Source organism: Bidens hawaiensis, unplaced genomic scaffold (genome assembly GCF_021521415.1).
Source record: "Bidens hawaiensis isolate Kalapana, Puna unplaced genomic scaffold, B.hawaiensis_p1.1 tig00000459_1, whole genome shotgun sequence".
Lineage (NCBI taxonomy): Eukaryota > Viridiplantae > Streptophyta > Magnoliopsida > Asterales > Asteraceae > Bidens > Bidens hawaiensis.
In genome coordinates this window covers 576,987-584,209 of record NW_027491031.1, presented here as the reverse complement: position 1 = coordinate 584,209, position 7,223 = coordinate 576,987, and the positions used below count along the sequence as shown (strand labels likewise).

The following is a 7,223-nucleotide window of genomic DNA, read 5'->3' as shown; positions in this document are numbered from 1 at the left end:
CAGGTGGATAATTGTGGCTATGTTTTCAGTTTACACCCATTCATTTTATCATTTTCAATAATATAATAAGTCACATTTTTTCTTCTGAAAAAGATGGAAATGAAGGTAGGGGAGTTTGGAGTGTGAATGTTTTTTTCTCGCTCTTTTGGTAATGTGATTGATATGGGTGAGTTATAGCGCTGGGTGCAAATCATGAAACCAGACAGGCTCGAAGCTAATCATAAAAGAATAATCACTAGATAATTAGCATAACCATACAAGTTATTTCAATAAATGAAACGAATAAATTTATACACAAAAAGTAAATTTGAACATAAAATAGTTATCATGATAAAAAGTGTTGTAGTTTGAACTTGAAGACTGGCCCAACGTCATATGGTGGGCCCCTAGGAAATAAAAAAACCACCTATCAATGGGCTTAAATATGAATTTAAAATATTTATGGGCTTTTCAGCCCCCCCTTAGGGGCTGTTTGGGATTCCTTATTTTTGCTCCTTATAGCTTATAACTTATGGATTATAAGTTATAAGGTGTTTGGGAAAGTTGGATTTTGTGAGTGTATAAGGTATAAGTTACAATTTTGTAACTTATACCTTATGCCTTAAATAAGGTATAAGGAAGTAAAATAAGGAATCCCAAACACCCCCTTAATAATGCATTGGATCCGATCCGCCAAATCGCCAATGTCTCGAACTCTCCTGAATTAACGAGCCGAGTTTGAGCTTAGACAAGTTCCAAGATCGGCTTGGTCAGACCCATATATAGTGAACTAGTCAATTCGAGTTATCGGCGGCTATACGATTTTTTACATATATTGTTTTAACTGTAACGTGAAAGATGACATACAACTTATTGCTTTGATTCAAGACAATATGGTCTAGTTACACAAACAACGTAAGAAAACAAACTTATTGACATGAAAAGTTGAAAAAAAAAAAACACTAACACCGTACTCACATATATGGCTTAAAATATAGTAATCAAACAACGTTAGAATCCATAACCATGAGGGTGCTAAGATTCATCGGGTGCATATACTTTGTACCATTGAATATCTCTCGTGCAATAAGTCGGTTTGCCCTTTCTGACGGGTGATACGCATCCCAAAACACGTACTCGTTTCTGTCTGTACATATGCTCGAAAATGGCGTGCAAAGTCCTAGCCCATTATATGGTCCTTGTCCACAACACGCTTCTTGTGATGTCTTAAATCCTGCATAACAAGCAAGTCAAATATTACAGCTGATACGGCGTGTTAAATGAGTCATGTTGGCGGGTCGAACCTGACGCAGAACTGAAAATTTGACATAAACCCGAACACGACACAAAGCAAAAAAAAATAATAATAATAAACACATGAATCTGAATACAACATAAGTGTCTGTGGATTAACACGAGCACGACCTTCAACCTAACTTTTTTTTATTCGTTTTTCATGTTTGTACACTAAAATTTTAAAGATACAACAAAAATTCAAATTTATGTAAAACAATTATGTTTAACGATGATTCTCATTTCTCTTTTAACTTGTAACTTTGACAATGTTTAACTTATCACATAAAACATTTTCTTTATAATTATATTTAAAATAAACATGTCAACCCATGAACCAACCAAGACGACCTAGACACGACATGTTTAGTTACATGTGTCCACGGGTTCCACCCTAAGCATACGCAAACCTATTTAAACTAAACCTAAGCCAATGAATTTCATGGTTCGCGTCTAGCCATAAATCCACATCCTATTCCTAGCAATAAGTAATGTTGAGAGTATATGTATAGAGGTAGGAATTACCAAAAGCTTTTGGATTGGATATGAAATTCAAGTTCACAAGATTTGTTTAAACGGTTATGAAGACATTGGCTCCAATCTTCTTGTTAAGTGAACTAACCATCTTGATGAGTTGCGGGTTAAATAAACCCGCAGCTTGTTGGAGATCAGCCGCACATTCGCCTTGCCTACTATGTTGTGCTAGGCTTGCGGGCACGCAACCTAGTGGCCCGGTTCCTGTCACCAATACTTTACGAGCTCCAAGGTTATAAAGCCTCTACGCAATTTATTTTCATAAACAACTAGCGTGTTAATTACTGTTAAAAGTATAAATAACTTGTACATAGACGAAAGATAATTTATTACCATTAATAACTTCTCGTACTCGGAGATGATATATGGAACACAATCAGGAATTTTATATTGAATCGACCTAATGGAGTTCGGGATCAAAAAATAGTTGTTCACAAAATCGTTGCCTCCACACGTGATTAGAAACAACGCATCGTTGATCAGTTTTTTCGCCTTCTCAGTTCCGACCAGATCCGCCAAACGATTGTATGTCTGAAAGTCATCTAACTGATACGGCATCCGAATAATATTTACCTACAAAAATAAATGATAAAAACCCATATCTAAAGCTAAACTAAGGGAGACAAAATCTAAAAACTTGAAAACTTTTCGTCATTGCGAGAGCTTGAGAGAATTAAATTTAAATAAATTATAAATTTTTTTTATTCATTTATTTTAATTATTTAGTAGTGTAAAAATTAAAAGTAAAAAAAGTACTTACATATTTGTATCTCATAAATTACACATTTGCAATGTAATATGAAGTATTGCGTACATGTAAAATTTGCTAAGAGTGAATTGCGGTTTTGTTTATACAGTTTGTTCAAATTTGCTATTTTAATCTAAAATATTAAAATTTGTTATTTTCGTTTAGGTTCTATCTATGTTGCAATTTTCTTCCATAATGTTTCGATTTTATTGCGACTTTTGTCCTTGTGTTTTGTTAAAATATGTTATTTCAGTCAAAAACATGTTAACAACAATGAGGAAAATTGCAATGAAAACGAAACCTTAGAGACGAGCAAATTCTGACTGATATGACGAAATTCAACAAACCACGTGGTCGAAAACCACTGTTCACTCTTGCTAATTACATATTTTTCTAATTATATTACTTTCTTGTTTTGGAAAAAAAATATTAACATATGAAAACAACGAAACAATTTTTATTTTTTTAAATTGAGTTATCTCGAGTTCCGCAATTAACATTTACCTACAAAATAAATCATTAAAATTCATATAAAAAGCTAAAATAAGTATTTATTCATCATGTAACAATATAAAATTTCTAAAAGTAACTTACTAAAAATTATTTTACAACTTTCATGTGGTACCAATAAATAAACTGACTTACAAATTGTATTCCGGTGTCGTTGAGGATACCAATCCCGGCAGAAGCAAAGTTCGCTCCGTTTAACAAATTTTGACCCGATAGAGCCGGATCCAAGAATGGCAATATTGGACCCACACCGATTAATTCTCCTAAAATCATATAAACAAACTGACCATTCAGCGAACTGTTTGGCGTGAAGTTCCTTTATGTTTGTTCGTTCAATATATGAGCAAACACGAACAAGGAATTTCGTTCAATTAACTAAATGAACGAACACGAACAGAGACCATGTTCGTTCAATTGTGTAAGCTTACGCATATTTATTTTCGTTAATACTTGTTCATGAAAGGTTTTTGATACATTTTAATGAAATTTCTAATCTTACCTTATTGATTCAAATCAAAATTATTAACTATAAAGCAAAATATACATGAGTATTGCATGATAAATATAAATATATAATTAACACGTGAATATGAATGTTAAAAAAACATAAACTTGGTAACCGAACCAAATTGTTCATGAGTGTTCGTTCTTTTGTGTTCATGAACCGTTTACAAAACAAGTTCATTTCCTTGATAAACGAACACGAACAAGAAATTTTGTTCGGTTAATCGTTTATGAACCGTTCGTTTATTCGATAAAAAACATAACAGATGAACATAAAAAGACCTTATTCGGTTCGATTAGAACACCATATACACGTCATCTCAATTGAAAAGTCAAAGCCCTGAAATAGTTTTTTTTTTTTTTGAGTTGTCAATTGTCATAAACATGTCTTGTTTTCTTTTTTAAATGACTATAAATTTTAGCATGTTGGTGATGAAGTAAAAAAAAGAGTAGAAAATGAAGTTGGGATGTTAACCAATGGCGTCAGGTAAATTGAGGCCGTTAGAGAAACGACCAGTAGGACGATGGCCGGGATAGTCAATTCCATAAGGAGGTGAATCTGCTCGTGCAGATGTCGCGAGAAAATTATTGTTTCCATTGTCCACTAAAGAGTCGCCAAACACCAAAAACAAGCGGCGGTTGGTATCGACGTTCGGCTTAGGAGGCGGGTTGTTATCGGCCCCTACATTGAAAGTAAGAAATGTGAAAATGATAACAAGTGTAATTGTAGACATTATTGTGTAGCAATATTATGTACACTTAGAAAATGAACCAAGTGAGTCTATATATACACAAAGTATTCAAAGGGTGAGGTCACTTACTACTTATAGAAACACTTGTTTCAATATGAAAACTACCACATTTCATACCTTGATAAGATCAAATTTAATATTGACATATCCTCATGAGGTCACAAACGTGGCTTGTATTGTTGAAATGAACATTACTTGTAAACTTATACGAATTAAAGGCGTATATCATAATTTGAATACACTTAAAACCATGTAATCAGAACACACATCATTTAACATGTTTATTTAAAAAATCAAATTAGCTGACTACTTGTAAATGTGTCAACAAGTTGATGAGTTATTATAGTAAACAGATTAAACATGTCAACCTATTTAATATGGTTGACATGCCAATATGTGAGTTGGGGTATGGTGCGTATTTAATAATAATGGTCATGTGTAGGCGGTTTAATGTTAGTCAAACAATTTAATTTGGTTTTGCATTATAACTTAATTACAATAAGGTTTAATGGTTAACATATGTATGAGAAGACAGGGAGAGACATTGCCCATTAAGGTTTTGCATTATAACTTAACTAGGTTGAGCCCCGTGTATTACACGGGGAATTGGTGAATATTTTAAAATTTAAATATTAATCAAAATATAATCGACAACACAATTATCATATATTGTTAATAAAATTATAATTTATATAAAAATTATAGGAATTACTAAAAAACATTACACAAATATTTACTAAGAAGAAAAAATTACTTGTACAATACGTTTACGGTTGTGTTGGTCAATATACCTAGTTTATCAATAATCAAAATTAGTCAATGTCTGCCTGTAAATCTTGACAAAGCGATATAGATGTCCGTGTGAAAACATGGGTTCTTTTAAGTACAAGCCAACCATATATAGTAAAACAAGATTATGTATTAAATCTTAGGGTTGAGTTATAATAAGGAGATTAGTTATCATAGGAAGGATAGGAAATAATCTTGTCCATTCATTTGAAAATTGAATGGTTGAGATTATATTAGAGAGGTCATCAAGTGTAAAACAAAGGTAAAGGCATGATAGGGATAACACATTTGTTGACTTTCTCTCTCCACATGCAAGACACATGTCAAATTCCCCCATCATCTTAAAACGTCCATAACTTTTTTATACGACATTTTTTTTTCAAAACAATTTCACCATAAAAACGAGTGTTTTTTTTATCTTTTATATGAGTACCATATTGCTTTATAAAAATAAATATAAAAATTCGTGGGTTTTTACAAAGTGTGTTTTACAAAATTGTGTTATACAATTGTGTTTTATTTTTTCATAGTGTTTTTTGCATTGTGTTTTTGTCATTGTGTTTTTATTTTCATAGTGTTTTTTCTATTGTATTTTTTACATTGTGTCTTTTTCATTGTGTTTTTCATAGTGTTTTATTTTCCGGCAAAATTTCCGAAGACTTTTCCGGTAAGGTGGTGGCGGTGGGCGGTGGTGATTGTAGGAGATAAGTGAAAATTTAAGTGGGTTTTAATTAAGTGGGTTTTTGAAATTAAATTAAGTGAGTTTTCAATATTAAGTTATTAGACAAAAATACCCTTCTTTCTAGCATTCTTAGGAGAATCAAATTTCTTATTTGATCTTTTCTTTTAAATCTTAATCTTAAATATACATAAACGAAATATTTTTAAATTCTCTCAAACCACCATATTGCTTTATTTGTAAATGAAGGTTTATTTTGCATTTAAACTGAATTCACGAGTAAGGGTCTCACCAAGCCCAGATAACCTTTTAAACGGGTTATAACATCTCATTATATTAAAAATTAATCTCATCAAATATTTTATATGAAAATCCTATAAAATAGGAATATACTAAAAATTAGTGCCCGGTTTTTTTAAATATACTATTTATAATTAAGAAACAATTTTTTAGTAAAAAAAACGGGCCATAGATCTCACCAAACTCATATATCTTTTTTAAACCGGGTTATAACATCTCATTTATTTGCGAAACTCTTTCATCATCAAATCATAATTATATAAATAACTTCGTTACAATAAATAAAATTAAAATCCAAAAAAATATATTAATATTAGAAATGAATAATATAAAACAATCTCGTATTACAGGGAATAAAAGCTAGTTATATATATATATATATATATGATAGCTAAGAAAAGAAGAACATGATTCTAGCCTTCCAAAACAAACCAAAAGAATAACTTTAAATGGTTAGTATGTCGATAAACAAATTTATGATATTGTAGTCAATGTATATAATGAAAATTTTTAAAGAATAAAGTATTTTAATCGACTTATATTTTATATACCTAAAAGTGCTAAAAAAATAATAATAAAGCAATGTTCCGACCACTTCAATCTCATTTGGCATGTTCTTTTTCTATAGCTAAATTGCTTCATTTTATTACTTAAGGATAAACATTACGTTAAAATAAAAAAAGAAAAAATAAATAAATAAATAAACATGAACAAACTTGCTTTATATATAAATATAAGAACAAGACTATTTTGGGTTGGGTAATGACCCACAAGGGATCCAAATAACAAAATGGGTTTAAAAATGTGAGTATGGTTGAGAGAGTGACAAGTGGCACATAGTAGTATTATTTTATTAGAGTAGTAGATTACAAGAAGAATACTCAATGTTTAATGGTGACAACGAATAACTATGGTTTAGACTTTTGATGATGGTGTAGCCAGGTGGTATCATTTAGGGTTTGTAAATAAATCATCGCAAATGTAAATTGCATTAGTGTTGATATAGCTGTATAAGGTTGCAATTAATGAGAATACAAGGAAACATTATCAAATACAATTTTATAATTACAAAAACAAAAGTGTAGTATCATAGCAACTAAATATAATTTAAATGACAATTTAATTATTTTCAAGT

The 7,223-nt window shown here is 30.8% G+C and overlaps 1 pseudogene across 1 annotated transcript; it reads right to left on the bottom strand.

Moving 5' to 3' along the window:
- Positions 1–818: 818 nt before the first annotated feature.
- On the bottom strand, positions 819–4,869 carry LOC143629541 (GDSL esterase/lipase At5g33370-like; annotated as a pseudogene). Its single transcript, XR_013152973.1, has 5 exons — positions 4,044–4,869; positions 3,200–3,327; positions 2,140–2,379; positions 1,798–2,050; positions 819–1,213 (listed from the first exon to the last, which is right to left on the bottom strand). The product of XR_013152973.1 is annotated as a GDSL esterase/lipase At5g33370-like (transcript).
- Between the last annotated feature and the right edge of the window lie 2,354 nt (positions 4,870–7,223).